We start from the raw sequence: 16,770 nt of genomic DNA, 5'->3' as shown, positions 1-16,770 counted from the left end.
AACTCAATGAGAGGAGACAGAGGTCCTATTTAAAAGTAAATAAGACATGTAATTAATTCTCAGATCACACAGTTATCTCACATAGAGACCGTAATTCATCTTTGAATCATTTGGCTTTTTCCGTTCCCGTCGCTGAGAATGAGAAAAAGGCCCTCTTGCTTGGTTTGTGTATGGATCATTGAGAAAGACTGGGCCCCCCTTGTCATTATGTCAAATTCTACCTAAGAACGAAACATTCTATTTTCCTAACCTGGTTAAGTAATCATATTACCTCAGGCTCCATAAAGTGGAACAAACAGTAGCATAGAAGTTCAGCTCCTTTTTTACGTGCCTTGAGTGACAGATTGGCTTTCATCAAAGGGGCCAGAATCGAACTTATGGAGTCATTTCGCTTTGCTAAGAATACTAAATTGATCCTCACATGCGGAACATCTGGTGAAAAGCAATTTCCACCCAAGTGTTTTAGTATTTCCTCATAATTAATTTCACATGTACATGACAAGAGCTACTGGCCTCCCAGAACAGGCGCACAAAAGCTAGCTTTGTTTCCCTCCGTCAAAAAGTACGCTGTGGTTCCTCGTTAAAATGTGCTTGTTCTTTTAACGCTCAAATTGATGATGAAAGGTCTGCTCAGGAGAGATGCAAGTCATATCTTCTGCTCCAGAAAGCTTGCTGTGTTTGCCACCAGTATGGGATGCGAAGAACTAAAGATAAGTGTGTAAACTTTGTTTTGAAATGTCAAACACCTTGTGTAAAGACTAAGATGACTAGTTTAGTACGCCCATGTACATTAAGTTGTAAATAATCGACAATAGTCCTTAAAAGCTACATTTTATTGCTTCAAAAGTTTGGAGTCGGTAAGAATTTTTGAAAGTAGTCTCGTATGCTCACCAAGACTGCATTTATTTGATCAAAAATACAGTAAAAACAGTAATATTATGAACAATTATTGCAATTTAAAATATCCGTTTTCTATTTGAATATATTTTAAAATGTAATTTATTCCTGTGATGCAAAGCTGAATTTTCAGCATCATTACTCCAGTCTTCAGTGTCACATGATCCTTCAGAAATCATTCTAATATGCTGATTTGCAGCTTACAACACATTATTAGCAGTGCTGAAAATGCTCAAGCGCACAAATTGTGCTATTGCTGTTTACTCATTCTTTTGTGTTTTTATTTTTTCGAGCTTCTTCATTGACCCTTACAATTTTCCAACAATGCTCTTGAGCTGAGAATAGAGGCCTACGACATGAGACATAACAGCACCTGCTCTTACTTGTCTCCAAACAGTGAGGTGTCTCCAGATAAAAGTCAGTCACCATCAGATTAATCACTAAAGCCACCAGGGAAGATGCTGTCCGATCAAACACGTCTGTTTGTGTAGCGTGTCTGGGACCACCTGCATGTGCGTATGTACTGTAATGCTTTCTTGGCAAAACCATTTGTAAGCATATTGTTTTTTTTCCCCCAAGCGGACTTCCCCCTCTTTTGAGGTCGTTGTTTCATGCGCAGTAGTTCTTTCAGATGTCTCATGTTGCCAAAGTGAGACGTGAATGGGTTGAAGTTGCCATACACAAGTGAACAAGAATGGAAAATATGTTCCTGTTCCGATACCGAGCCCAGATAAAAGCAGGTGTTTCAGGTGTTTTGGATAACTGCTGTATTTAAAGTGGTGGAACATCCTGTTTGCCAAGCACACTCTGAAAGTCCAAGCGTTCTTCTGGTGTTCCTCTCAAAAATTAAAGTGTTTTTTATATCAGCCAGCTGTTTTTCAACTTCATTCTTAAGGATTAGTTCATCCAAAAATGAACATATTCTGTTCATGCACTTCTTTCGTCTATGGAACATAAAAGGGATAAAGTTTTTAAAATGTTGGTCACTTTTCCATGCTATTATAGTGATTGGAGACTGACATTTTTGAAATGTAACAATCCAAAAGCACCATAAAAGAATCGTAAAAGTAATCCATAAGTGACTTTTGCGGAGTATTCCAAGTCTTCTGCAGCCATATAATGCCTTTGTATGATGAACAGACCAAAATTGAGTCATTACTCACTCATAATCTTGCCCCCATTGGGTCATTAACCGCTGTGAACAGACTGAATCAGTGAGGTGAAAATGAGAACTGAATCAGTCTGATTTGTGCATTTTTGTGAATGATTCATTGAGAAGATCTGACTCAAAAGAATGATTTATTCATGAATCGAATTTGATTCTCCAGCTCACTGATTCAGTTCAGTCACAATCCAGTGAGTAATGGAAAAAAGAAATGTCTGTATCGTGATCAGTAGACGAGGAGCAGACTCGATGGAGCGGATCCACGGCAGTAGAGGTGGCGCAACTATACGATCAGCCTATAATCCCACCCACTTTGAAGCGGTAGCCTACTAAACCGCATTGGAAAGTAAAGCGAGCCGAGCCGAGCCGAGTAGTACCACACAGTCGAAAAGCGCCGTACGTTTTGGACTAAACTATGAACTCTCCAAGAAGATGTTTTTTCTACAATTATGCTAAATGTACTTTAAAATTTAAAGGCACAACATGTAAACTTTGCCGCTAGAGGTCGCTTATTCAAAACAAAGGCATAGCTTGATGACGCCTTGAATTCGCGGAATCATGGGAGGTGTTGTCTTCACGTCTGCAGACAGTGGAAAAGAATCTGACGGAACTCATGTTTTAAAGACATTATTGTAGTCTGAAGCAGGGTGTGTGTGGAGTGATTGCTAATGAGAGACGAGTGCGACGCACGGCTTGAGAGCTATGCCATAATCGCCACTTCCGCTTCTTCCGGTCATGCGTTTGTGGGGTAACGCAGTGCTGTTTTATCATATTTAAAACATTTGTGCTTTCACCCTGCAACTACTATGAGATACTTAATGCACGCTGCAGTAAGCTAGATCGATATTAGGTATGGTAAAACATGGTACTCACGTTAAATCAAGAAAATGAGATTCAAACAATAAGACTTACTGTGTTCAGCTATATAACAATGATTTGTTTTCTGTTGATGAATGTATATAAACAGTTGCTCACCTGTCTAATAAAACACCTAATATATTAAAATGTTTTTGGTGTTTCCATGGTTTCTACAAAATAAAACCGTAAATCAAGGGTAACGCGGGTATGATGTCATTGATAGGCGACGCACGGACACGGTCCGTGTCCTATTTAAAATTGCTTATTTCTCTGGATTTAAACATTCTTGGAAACATCTGGGATAATGTAAGTACACAAGTCAACAAAATATATAACATTGTTGTAGTGGTTTTTGGACATTTTAATCCAAAAATTGTACATATTGTGCCTTTAAATAACTTTGAAAGAATAATGACTTAATTTTCTGTCTGTTTTTCACAAACTAACGTTTGAATATAGTGCGCAAATCTTACGCACCATTTTATGGTGCATTTTTTCCATCATTTTGGCGCACTAGTCCTCATTCACTTCTATTGTATTGAAAAAAGTGACAAGCGATCGTTCAAAAACTGACCTTTCATATTCCACAGAAGAAAAAAGTCATAAATTTGGAACAAATCATGCCAGAATTTTCATTTTCAGGTCAACTATCCCTTTAAGCAGAAAGCATGATGTATTCCAATTCCAAACATGCCTGTTTTGAAAAACCATAAAAAGAACTTGAGATGTTGCTTCACCATTGTAATCCTCTTTATTTCCTTTCTTACTCAGCCAACTTTTCCCTTTGTTGCCAGACTAATCTAGTGCTAATAGTCTAGTTAGTCTGTTTCACTTCCACATTTTTAATCCCCGAACGGCAAGTCTGCTTCCATTGTTAAGGGCAGCAGAAATTGCATTGATCCCTTAACCCCGCTAACCCTGCCGATGACCCCCGGAAGGGATAGCATGACTCTTAGGTGATGAGTGGAGCGGTAGGAAGAAAAGGAGTCTTACAGTCATGGGGGAATCTCGTCCCCGAGAGGTCAAAGTCATGAGGGACCACTATTATCCAGATGAACTCTGTTGTTTGTGACTTCAAAAGCATTTAAATACAACAGTAGACTCTCTCAGAGAACCTTTTGTGACCCGGGCCCTTTGTGCCGAGGTCTGGAGGGTGACTGGTTTCACTCAGAGCCGTGACAGGTCTGGTGCTCAGAGACGTTTAAGCGTCTAATGTTACCCGAGCAGCTCCGGTATTAGGGCCTGATGACGAGCGAGAAAAACAGCGAGGCCGCTTCATTTACCTCTAACAAAAACACAAATAAGAATGAGCGGAGGGACACAACGGTTAAACAGTCTTCAATCTGGACTCCTGTTATTGGAAAATAATAGCTTTGTGAAAAGGAAGTAATCTAGAGGGCCTTTAATCAATTTCTGCTAGATGAGCGATCGGGATGAAAGCTCTAGGATGGGGTCGCCAGCTCCAGACATTGTGGGCTGGTTGGTGTATAGGAAGGATGGGCTTTAATTTGTCTTTTCAGGGTGTCCAGGCATCTTTAAAGGCTTAATTGTTACCATAGACAGCCTTGATGCCATGTGTTTGCGGAAATAGTTTCAAGGCCTGCTGTGGTAAAATCACTGACCACTGACTAAACGGTGAGCGCTGTATAGGTTAAAAGCCCATTCCAGTGCCATTACGCAAATATTTCGTCAGGTTCCGGTTTCTGTGTAACATTACCCATGCAGGCTGAATGCGGCAGAGGAATAAAGCATCTGTAAAATTGCGGATCAGTGTGATTAATTGCTAACTTAAACTTTAAACATTAACTTTGCTGATTGGTGGTGCAGTGGAAACATTTGTAATTCGTTTTGCTTTCTTCATTCAGTAATGCAACAATAAATCGCACAACAAAAAAACCCATCTGAAGCCTTATTCCCCGAGGATGATCATCTAATCGCTCAATCCTCTCTTGTTGCATCCACAACTAACGAAAGTCTAAGAAGTCACTTTGAGCGCGATCCCGCAAGGTCCAGGGTCAGATAAACACGCATTGTTTGGCGAGACATCATTTCTTTCTTGTGGTTATGATGTAAACTCCCATTGTGGGATTTGGACTGAGAGGGGAAACTCAGCCTGGGTTTTGTTCAGAACGCAAAAGAGCGGTAATCCCTGCACCTGAGGCCATTTTCAGGGAGGTTCCTGTAAGCCGAGAGCGATCCCAGAACATCTCAGATGAGCTGCTACAATGCAGACCTGCCATCTTGAGATCCATTACCAGAGCCGGCTCTGACAGGAATGTCAAGAATTCCGATGCTCTTTCACTTGAAGAAAAAAAGAAAAGCTGATAAGTCCATTGTTGCTTAAGTTTTATTTGCAATTCCAGTGGCGGGAACTGCATATGTCTGCAGGCATTTCTGATGACCTGATATTTCGTGATATTTCAGGTCAAAGCAATTCTTTGAAGTGAATATTTAAATGCATTTTAAATAAAAAGCGGGTCATTCTATTATAGCTTTTTTTATATATATATATATTCCAGTGGCTGTAACTACAAATGTTTCTGACAAACTTCAAAAGTAAAAACCTGATAATTTCTTATGTTTTTGGTGTGTTTTCCACTGTCAGAATCTATAAACATCAACAAACATTTCTGACAAATATGAAGCAATGTGGTAAGTCACCATTATTGAGAAGCAAACATAAGCAAATGCTTTAGTCCAAATTTCAAGTATAAAGCTGATAATTCTATTATTATGTACTTTGTTTTATATTCCAGTGAATATAAAACATTTGCGCAAGTTTGCTCATGTACTTCCAGTTGTGGAAAATGCAAATGTCTGCAAACTCAATGCAGCTCCAAAATGAAATGTGATAATTCAATGCAACTGAGAAGAAATAATTACCAAATGATTTGTAGTGAATATTTCAAGTTAAAACCTGATGATTTCATGTTATCTTATGTTTTGTTTTTTTGTTTCCACTGTCAGGAACTCCTAAACTGTACAAATGTCAGTGATGAAGATCATGATGCAACACAGTAAGTCACCATAACTGAGAAGCTATCATAAGCAAATGATTTTACTTTATATATATTTTAAGTAAAAAGCTGATAATTCTATTATAATGCACATTTTTTATATTTCAGTTTCAGTAAGTGCAGCTTTTACATAGGTTTCTGATGAAATGCATAGTGCGAAAGGGTTATTGAGAAGCAACTGTTATTTTAATGACTAATTCAACATATATTTGAACAAAAAAGTTGATAATTACTCATAAAAAAAAAATGCAACTCCAAAGTGCAACAACAATTCAGTTTAATTGATAAGAAATCATTAGTAAATTATATGTAGCGATTATTTCAACACATTTGAAGTGAAAAGCTGATAAATCCTGCATTATTAACATTTTATTTGTGATTCCTGTAACTGTGTCTATAAACGTTTCTGACAAACTACATTCAAACGTAATTGAGAGGCAATCATTAGCAAATGCTTTGTAGTGAATATTTCAGCGTAAGGAAGGGGGAAGATAAAATCATTTCCTCTCCGCCTGCCAAAGATAACATCACATCAACGGAATATACCGTATCCATATTTCTAGGATACGTGAATAATGTAGTGAAATTGCGCCAAGAGGTGCTAAATCGTTTGTGATCGGTTCAACTAGAGGACACCTGTGAGTTTTGTTCCTCGCGAGCGCACTTCAAAGTTCTCCAGGCGGGCTTTAGGCGGGCTAAATGTGTCTACCTGATGGACGTGCATTCAAGGAACAGATGAAAACAGTAGCTTCTCTGTGTATTTGAGCAGCATGTCATGATGATCCCTAATGCGACAGTAATTGCTCCTTGATGCTTGGCTTGCCAGCACAGAGCAGGACCTTTCTCCCATGAGTCAGAGAGAAAAGACTCCAAAATTGGAATGTCAACGGGATAATCCTTATGTTGCTGCTGATGGATCCTCTTGACCTTTGACTGCCAAATATAAGGTAGAGTGAATATTTTACAAACAGCTTATGTTAACGATGCTCGCCTTAAATGAGAAATGAAACCTTTTAACATGTTTCAGGCGGCGCGTAAACACAAAGGAGGTGTTGCCGGAGGCGTTCGGCTCTTTTGAAGATGACCGCAGATGAGTTCGGCATGCCATCCAACAGAAAAATGGTGGGAGTCTTGCTATAGTGCGGCCTGAAGCATGTGGAGAACACTTGAATATATATATATATATTATTATACAAGTATTTAATCTCAAAACAGTGTGGGACGTGGATCTTTCAATGGTCTGAATTCCTTCTCCATGTGTGAGAAATCTGCCCTCTGCAACCTCCAGTTCAAAACTCTCAACTGTAACAAATGTCTGTGGATTAGTAGGCTGTAACCATGGCTATAGGAACAGGAAGGAACCGACTCCAAAAGCACTAGAAACGTCTAAACTAACACGGGCACGGCAGAAGTTCAACTGACACTCGATAAAGTGTGCGAAACATTCAAATATTTACTTTTATTCCTAGCTCGGAAACAGATTGACCATAGAAGCGTAAATTACAATCCATAAATCTTATTTTCTGTCACTTCTTGCCTCAAGCATAGCATCTAACTTAAACAGTTTACTGTTGTTTTCAAAATGTCAAAAGTCAAGCATCACGAAAATATTGACAGTAAGCTGTTCACTTTCCAAATTGCAACTGAAATTTTTACCTCCAAATAAAACAACCAGAAACATAAGTAGTGGTATTTGCCAAGGCAAGCAAGTGACTGCAAGTTTTGCATGTGCAAGTAAAAGCAATACAATTTTCTCCAAAATATGTAGTTTTTAAAGTATGTACAAAGAAATGTGAACAAAAATGGTTTGGATCAGTATAACAAGGCGGCATCTAATGGGTAATAATTATTAATCAGACAAAAAAAAAAAAGAAAATTTGTTTTTATGTATTTCAAAAATATTAAATAATATTTTTACTTGAAATGTTTATTAAATTTTGTTGTTTGTTTATTAAATGTTTTATTAGTTTTTTTGGTAACACTTTACAATAAGGTCTCATTTGTTAACATTAGTTAATGCATTAGATAACATTAACTAACAATGAACAATTTAGTTAAAAAAAAAAAACTTGTTCACAGTGCATTAACTAATGTTAACAAATATAACTTTGGATTTTAATAATGCATTATTAAATGTTGAAATCAACATGAACTAAGATTAATAAATGCTTTAGAAGTATTTTTCATTGTTATAATGTAGTTAACTAATGTTAACAAATGAAACCTTTATAAATAGTTGATGTTGCAGGCGTACAAGATATTCTACAAAAAAACTACAACAAAAAAACAATTACCACATTTCTTGAGTATCTCAGTGCTGAGAGGAGCCCTCCATAGTGATCTATATTTCAGCATGCATGGAGGGCTCTGGAAAGCCATGCCAAAAAATGTCAGGAGCTTGTCAGCAATTCTTCTGATTTGTCATCAACCTTATCAGATTTTGCAGTGCATCTCCTTCCTGAGTGTGAATGGAAAAATGGAATTCATTCATTCAGCGTTGGAAACTGTATGGCCGCTTCGCTTCTGTGTGTCTTTGACTCTGGATAAACAAAAATGGATTTTGAAAAATGCCAGATCTCTTCCAGATGGTTTCACACAACACCTCGCTTTGCTGTTTCAGCCCTGTGTCTAAGATCGCGACTCAATGTGGCACTCTGTGCGTGGCGTCCCTTGAGACATGTACAATAACAAATAATTTTTCACAACGATCTTTTGTTTAACACTTATTGCTACTGAGATATATGTGAACGACAACAAACAATTACAAACCATCTGAACATTAACTCATTTGTCATGATGTTTAAACAAATCTGGTGGCTTATTTACTGGGCTACTATGAGTAGTTAACCAAAAAAAAATGACATCATTTTTGGTTTGTTTGTTTGTTTGTGTTTGGCGTTCCAAATCATATCTTTCTTCCGTGGAATGTACTGTTTGCTTTTTTCTATGAAATTAGGGTCACACTTTAGATTAGGGTCCAATTCTCACTATTAACTATCTATTAACTACAACTTTGGCCTCAATAAACTCCTAATTACTGTTTGTTAAAGGATTAGTCCACTTTCAAATAAAAGTTTCATGATAATTTACTCACCCCCATGTCATCCAAGATGTCCATGTCCTTCTTTCTTCAGAAATTAAGGTTTTTGATGAAAACATTCCAGGATTATTCTCCTTATAGTGGACTTCAATGGCCTCCACTGTTGAAGGTCAAAATTACAGTTTCAGTGCAAAAGGCTTTATATTATCCCAGACAAGGAATAAGGGTCTTATCTAGCAAAAAAATCGGTCATTTTCTACAAAAATACAACTGTATATGCTTTATAAACACAAATGATCGCCTTGTACGTGATGCCGCTTTCCGTATTCTTCAAAAAGCTTTTGCTGCATGTCCTACGCCTTCCCTATTCTACTTACAGAAAAAAATGCAACTGGCACCGCGTCCGTTCCCTAAGTTGAATAGGTTGAAACATTGAAATTCAAATTTTATTTGAAAGTGGACTAATCCTTTAATAGCTAGTAAGGTAGTTAAGTTTAGGTATTGGGTTTAGGGATGCAGAATATTATCATGCAGAATAAGGCACTAATACATGCTTTATAAGTACTAATAAATAGCCAATATCCTAGTATTATGCATGCTAATAAGCAACTAGAGAGAATTGACCCTTCGCGAGAGTTTGACTGACAGGCGATCTATCCAATCATAACGCCGAACCTGCCATTATGTCCGACACAGCAGTCAGGGCCAGGGGAGTTAAGTTAGTAGATTAATTTTGGTGGACTTGAATTTGTGTGTACTGCCGTCTTTCCGCGGTTGAAACCACATTCCTTCTGACGTTAAATCATGTTTATTTGATATAAATTAACTTGGAAGAAATGATTGGTTCATGAGCCGCTTGAATCGAGGCGCTACAGCAATCTGTCATTAAAGAGCCACAAAACCGTATTTATTGTTTAAATTTCTTTAAAATAACAAAATTTGAAATTTTAGACTTTGTTTCATATCAAAAGTAACCTGCTATGTCTTGTCTGTTGACAAGTTTTCATTGTCCTCTTTGCTCCGCAATGTATTTTTCACTGCGTGAGAACATGATGTGTGGCGTGAGAGCGGCATGGCTTGTCGGAGATTAACTAAAGGGGACGGGTCTTTGAGAACAGTCAACTGGAACTACAAAGCGAAATTAGTTTGCAAACTTCAAAAAGAATGCAAAAGCACCATAAAATTATCCTAAAAGTAAATTATATAACTTTGCGCTTTCATTAACAAATCCATGTTTTGAATCAGATCTCCAGTGAATCAACTGATTATCGAATGATTCATTCATGAATGAATCTGGTTCTCCAGTTCAGTTCACTGATTTATTGATCCATTCGCAATGGTTCTCAAGTTAACAAATCACTGGATGGAAAGATTATCAAATTCAGTCTGTTCCTCTTCCGTATTATTTGAGAATATTTGCCATATTTTTACATTTATGCATGCAAATTCCCTGCGAATCGAACCATGCTCTACTTTGTGAGCTTCAGGAATGCTTATATGCAAATGAAATGGACCACTTTTGTGGTGCTTTAAAGTCCTTTAAACTTTAGTCCTCATTCATTGGGATTGCATTGTGATTGCATCACCATTCTTCAAAACATCTCCTTTTGTGTTCCACAGACTAACATCATACGGGTTTGGAACGACATGAGGGTGAGTTGATAATGAACAAATTCTCTTTACGTAAAAATTCAACCTTCACCTTTTTGTATTACACTAGTTCGGTGCCCTGAAATAATCGCTGCAAGTGGCTGTTGTACTTTTAGTCTGAAACGTTTGCTGCAGTCACCACTGAGCTCTGCTAAAGCTGCGGTTTGAGTCAGGCTGCTCTGGGACAGGAAATGTCTGAGCATCACTGGATGAGGGTTCGAACCTGCTGGTCTAAGCAGTCCAGAAGTATGGACTGTCTTCACTGCCTTTCCTCACTTTAGGAACAAGTTAAAAAGGCTCTGGTTTTATGATTTAGTTCTGTAAGAATGTGCACATGTGTAAAAACAGGAATATTTATGTTCGCGTATAGCCGTGAAGTGATGTGTGACTGCTATATAAAGGCTTTGTTCGTTCACAACTGTAACCATGTCAAGATAACATCACTAGTCTGGTCGTTTTTTCAACACCGTTTCACTGCTGCACCAAGAGTTTGGAGTAAAACATGTAATTGGCAATGGAAAAAAAAGCTATTTTCTTAAGATTTGAATTATGGGGGAGCAGAAACACTTATAAATCCATGGAAGCGGTACCATTTGAAGTCTTATTTGCAAGCGTTTAAAGCAATGCATGTATCCAACATGCTCACAAATGCAGTGCAACATGGGATATGGGAAATGTGTGCCACCAGAGCTGCGCTCACGTGCACAGGCGGCATTACACGAATTCCTTCCTAATTGTACATTTGACATCTTTCAAAGCCGAAGAAGTGGCAGTCCAGCAACAAGGAATCTGGGGATAAGGCGATATACGGACCACATCCGTCCCGCTTCTCCCGTGGGCTATTTAAAAGTACAGTAGGCTGTATTTTCCGCTGCAAAGCCAAGCACCCACCCTTCCGTCCTTGCACCATATTGGAAACAGATGCCGTTGGATGCAAGGCCCGACTAATTTAAGTGGACAGGCCAGATGGAGGAGAATGATTGCACACTACCCCCTGTTGGCTTTCATTTCGTAAGGTTTCAGAAACATGGCAGAGGTCTGCAGAGAGGCAGTGAAGAATTGTTTTACTATTGAATGTTTTAGCCCCGTATAGCACTGAAACCAGCGTGGGTAGACCATTTCCTAAATTAGACTGTCACACGTACAGGCTTTTATTGCCTTAAGCATTTAGAGACTAGCATGCAGATATGGAGGGAAACGTTTCTGTTTTTCTATTCGAAATAGATCTAATAACCCACTGGCTATTGTGTATGCTATCACAGTTGTGTCTGCCAAACTTTAACTTTGTAGGAATGTTTAAAAAAAGCATTAGTAGCTAAGACTTTAAACAATAATTAGGATGTGTAGCATGACAAAATGCTACAAAGTTGTGTACTTATGTGACTTTGTTTCCCATATAAAGCCATATTACAATAATCTGTCATTTAACTGTCCTTTCTCTTGCATATGTGGTGCGATTTCATTTAGCGAAATGATTAATTTCACATAATAGGTAAAAAAAAAAATTCACTGTTTCAACATTTGATGTCTTTTTTAGCAAAATATTTTGTTAAATGCTGCTGTTTATCATGGTTTTTTACTCTGTTACATAAATTAGCATGTTTTTTGTTTGTTTCATTTTCATTTTGTTCGTTTGTTTGTATTTTTATATATTCATCAGTTCTAGCTAATCTAGCTTATCTATAAGACGTCCGTGTCTGAAATCGCATACTCTCTTTAATACTTATTTTGAGTAATTACGTCACAATCACTAAAAAAGTATGTTCTATATAGAATGAGTGTGTGTAGTATGAATGTAATCTGGATGTACTACATTAGCCATGCTGTCATTATCATGTGACCTACACTGTCAGTTACGTCGCTTCACTGCTATTCACAATTTCTCTCTCGTGGCCTCATGGGATAGTAAAGTGCCCATCGTATACACAGAATCTCGCCGGAAGTCATCTTGGTACTTTTTGCCAACGCTTTTATGAGTACTGTGAATTCTGACACACTTCTTTTGTCACATACTGTTTCTCACCTACTATATAATAGGTATGTGATTTCGGATGCAGCCAATTGACGGAATTTTCACTGTTATACGGTAGGGGGTGCTATTAGGCATCTTCTGAAATAGTAGAGAATCTCTGGATCAAAACACAGGCAAAAAAGGAGCAAAAACAAGCGATAAAAGCATTGATTATGCATGTTGTAGTCTTTTTTGGTGGAGGGAGGGGGTAGATTTTTTCAGCTTTTTGTTCAAAATGTTGCTTTTTTATGAAACTTACCCACATTCAAGTGTGATAAAAAAAAGAATGCATTAAGCTAGAATAAAACTGGGGTTTTCTTTGTTTAAAAGCAGAGGCTCTGTTCTTTCTTTGATATAGATATTCATTCACAATAATATTCTAATAGTCTATGACATTTTTGAGAAAATGATCAAAAACGCTGGTGGTGGCTGGCAACTTTAATTGAACACAAGCATGAAAGAGATTTGAGAGCAGCAGTGAAGAGAAACATGTTTTAGTGAATAATAAGTTGTATGCGTATATATAGTATACTACCATTCAAAACTTTGGGATACATAAGATTTTTTTCTTTTTCTTTTTTTAGGAAATTAATACTTAATTAATTAACAGCAAGGATGCATTAAATTGATCAAAAGTGTCAACTTTTTTTTTTAAATTTCTATTGTTCAAAAAACTTGCAAAAAATTTATCAGTTTCCACATAAATACTAAGCAGCACAACTGTTTTCAACATTGATAATAGAAAATGTTTCTTGAGCAGCAAATCATCATATCAGAATGATTTCTGAAGGGTCATGTGACACTGAAGACTGGAGTAATGATGCTGAAAATTCAGCTTTGATCACAGGAATAAATTACATTTTAAAATGTATTAAAATAAAAAATAGTTATTCTAAATTGTAATGATATTTCACAATATTATGGCATTTTTATATTAAAAGAAATGCAGCCTTGGTGAGCAAAAGAGAATTTAAAAGTCTTACTGACCCCAATTCTTTTGAACAGTATTAGACAAAATGTATAAAAATACAGTGGTATTGGCTACTTTTATGGTGCTTTTTCCCCATTTTTTGAGCTTGACAGCCTCAATCCCCATCACATTTATGATATATAAAAAAGAACATCTTCTGCAAAGTATCTTTGTTTATATTCCACAGATGAAAGAAAGTTTTCCTTTTGGGTAGAACTATTGCTTTATGGGTTTTGTCATCTAAATATTAAACTCATCTAGCTGAAATTCAGTCCAGTGATCCAGCATGTATCATCATTCGCGTGGTTGTACTATGTAATTTGTGCTTGTGTGTGTGAGATAGAGACAGTTAGCTCACTCGGTGAGGTCTGTGGAATAATTGTACGGTGTGCGCACATGCCAACGTCACTACAGCAAACATTTGCTCGTTTAATTCTATCGTAACCTGAGCCGGGCTTTATTTTCACTACAGGCCAGTAATATTTACTTAGCCAAGCCTGATCCGTGCACACAAGTGATCTCAACTGTTTCCTAAGCCATGTTGACATGTTTGACTTGAATTAAATCTGTGGCTGTAAATAAGAATTCTAGAAGGGTTCATCGCTAATCGAGAGCAGAGGCACATTGTAAAACTGAAGTTAGACACAAATAATGAGTGTGGGAACGTCGGGATGGCATAAATCAGTTTTAACTAGAAAGGACTGCACTGCTTAGAGTCTGTATCCCGTAATTCTCAGCGTCAGGCCTTCGTGCACTACATTTGCAAAATGCCTTCTTTACACAGTAAATATGTTTTAGCTTAAAGTAATTTAGTCTAATCTGGTCACCATACAGCACTAAATAAGAATCCCGGTCTAGGGCTGTCACGATTCCTTGATTCAATTTGAGTACTCGATTTTTAAAAATCCTTGATTGCAATTTGCCCTTGTCGAGTAACCGGGAAAATACCGGAAGTAGTGCCTTCCACGGACGGAATCCATGAACTGCATTATAAGACTGTTTCTAAAGCTGCACCTTGTATTAAAACCATTTAAAAATGATAATATAGCATAGTGGTATTGTGAAATCACAAAGGCTGTGATTCCATTAAATAAATATATGCACTGAGGGTAATATATGCGTGCAGGTTACGAGTTTCTTCCGTCTCAGAGTGGCTCCGTTCATAGAAGCTTTGAACGAACTCAATCGTTGCACGTGCTGTTTGTTTGGGTTTCCAATCACGTGCATTTGGGAATGCATAGCGTCTGACGTGCTTTGTGTTTCATACGAAGTCGGCACTCGGTTAACAAACTTAATTTCTGCATATTCTATGAGTTTGGGTTGCTTATAATGTTCATCTGGGAACGCATTGTGCGCCATTTCATCATGTTTGTAATGTAAATCGCAGGAGAATACATATGATTCTAAATATGCTAACTGTTCATCGCTATTTCAAAATAAAAGTTTAAACCCCTCGCTCTGAGTTGATGCATGTTTTGATGTCCATATGTTCTTGTTCAAGATACTACAGTGGCTGTAGCATTTCTATCATAAAGAAGTGGCCAAATATTAAAGATTAAGTAAACATTTGGCCAATGTTAAATGGTTAGTTCACCCAAAAATGAACATTCTGTCATTTATTACATGTCTTTCCACACCTGTAAGACCTTCGTTCGTCTTCGGAACACAAATTAAGATATTTTTGATGAAATTCAAGAGGTGTATGATTTGTCATTAGACAGCAATATAATTACTTTTAAGGTCCAGAAAGGTACTAAAGACATTGTTAAAACGGCGTTCTGGCGTAGAAACTGGAAGCGCTGAACATAAACAGTGTATGAGAATGACACAGAAGAGAAGATATTGTTGAATAAAGTCATTAATTTTGTTTTATTTTTGCGCACAAAAGTATTTTCGGTTGCTTCATAAAATTAAGGTTGAACCACTGCAGTCACATAAAATGTTTTAACAATGTCTTTAATACCTTTCTGGACCTTGAAAGTGGTGGTTTAATTGCGGTGTAGGACATAGCTTCTTGGATTTCATCAAAAATATCTTCATTAGCGTTCCGAAGATGAACAAAGGTCTTACAGTTGTGGAACGACATGAGGGTGAGTAATTAATGACAGAATTTTCATTTTAGGGTGAACTATCCCTTTAAGGATTTGATCTGCTGTGTAACAACAACAATCACTAGGCCATTGGCGCCCTCTTCAGGCATTTGTTATAATACGCATAATAACGCATTTTCTATTTTTATTACCACAAAAAAAAAGGATTACTCGATTAATCATCAAAATAATCAACCAATTACTCAATTACCAAAATAATTGTTAGTGACAGCCCTATTCCGATCACAAAACAAACAGTTTCAGTGCACTTTTTATCCTGTCTGTTTACTCTCCCTGTCTCCTATGGTTCTTGTGCTCACACTTCATCCTGCTGTGGAAACATATTTGGGTGTCAAAACTCAAGTTCATACGGTACGACCTCGCCAAGAGGCCCTCCTGGCTTTCGTAATTATTAAAATAACATTTTCAAAGAATCATCCGCCGGGTTTTAGCAGGAAGAGCGTCTTTAAAGGCGAGAAGAGAAAATTAAAAGGCTGATGCGCAGATGGAGTGGCATCCATCACCTCTCTGAACTCTCAGGTTAAGAAGTTGTTTTGTTATCTCCCGCTCGCCCTTTGGGTGTGATTAAGCCTTGTTTTCCCTGTCTGCCTCGTGTACTTGCGCTTAAATGTCAAAACTATGGCAGGAATGCTGGAGCAGAGAGGTCAAATGAGGTCATACGGAGGATGTAAACAACAATGTTTTCTTTTCTTTTTTCTTAATGGACTGATCCACTTAAGGAAAGAGCGCACCGCGAGCGTAGCTTGATCCCACCGGCCTCCGTGTGTGGATTCCGAGCAGGGATTTAGGTTTTAGATCGCAATCGGACCCGACCTGAGTTTTTAACACTGGCTAGGGAAGGATCTAATCGTCTGCACAATAGATTCTCTATTTGACACGCAGATGCCGCTCAGTGCCTGATCAAACTATAATAAACTGAGTAATTGGTTAAGTTCAGAGAAAGGGTCGTCTGTTTGATATATATACTGCCCTCTTTATGAGGAAATATTCCTGCTGGTGTTCCTGTAGGAATTTGAACACAAGTGTTAACGTTGTGCTTTTCAAATAGAAA

At 37.6% G+C, this 16,770-nt stretch overlaps 1 protein-coding gene across 2 annotated transcripts in view; it reads right to left on the bottom strand.

Annotated features, from left to right (window-relative positions):
• The window catches only part of bmp2b (bone morphogenetic protein 2b), a 37,162-nt gene that overhangs the window by 18,486 nt on the left and 1,906 nt on the right, over nt 1-16,770 (bottom strand). The window contains exon 2 of one of the 2 annotated variants that reach the window (XM_067383232.1): nt 9,032-9,137. The exons of the other annotated variant lie outside the window; for it this stretch is intronic. The gene's annotated coding sequence lies outside the window, so the exon portion shown is untranslated. The remainder of the gene's footprint in view (nt 1-9,031; nt 9,138-16,770) is intronic. 2 annotated transcript variants of the gene reach the window in all.

This window comes from Chanodichthys erythropterus, chromosome 4, assembly GCF_024489055.1.
Source record: "Chanodichthys erythropterus isolate Z2021 chromosome 4, ASM2448905v1, whole genome shotgun sequence".
Taxonomy (NCBI): Eukaryota; Metazoa; Chordata; class Actinopteri; order Cypriniformes; family Xenocyprididae; genus Chanodichthys; species Chanodichthys erythropterus.
This window is presented reverse-complemented; position numbering and strand designations above follow the sequence as displayed.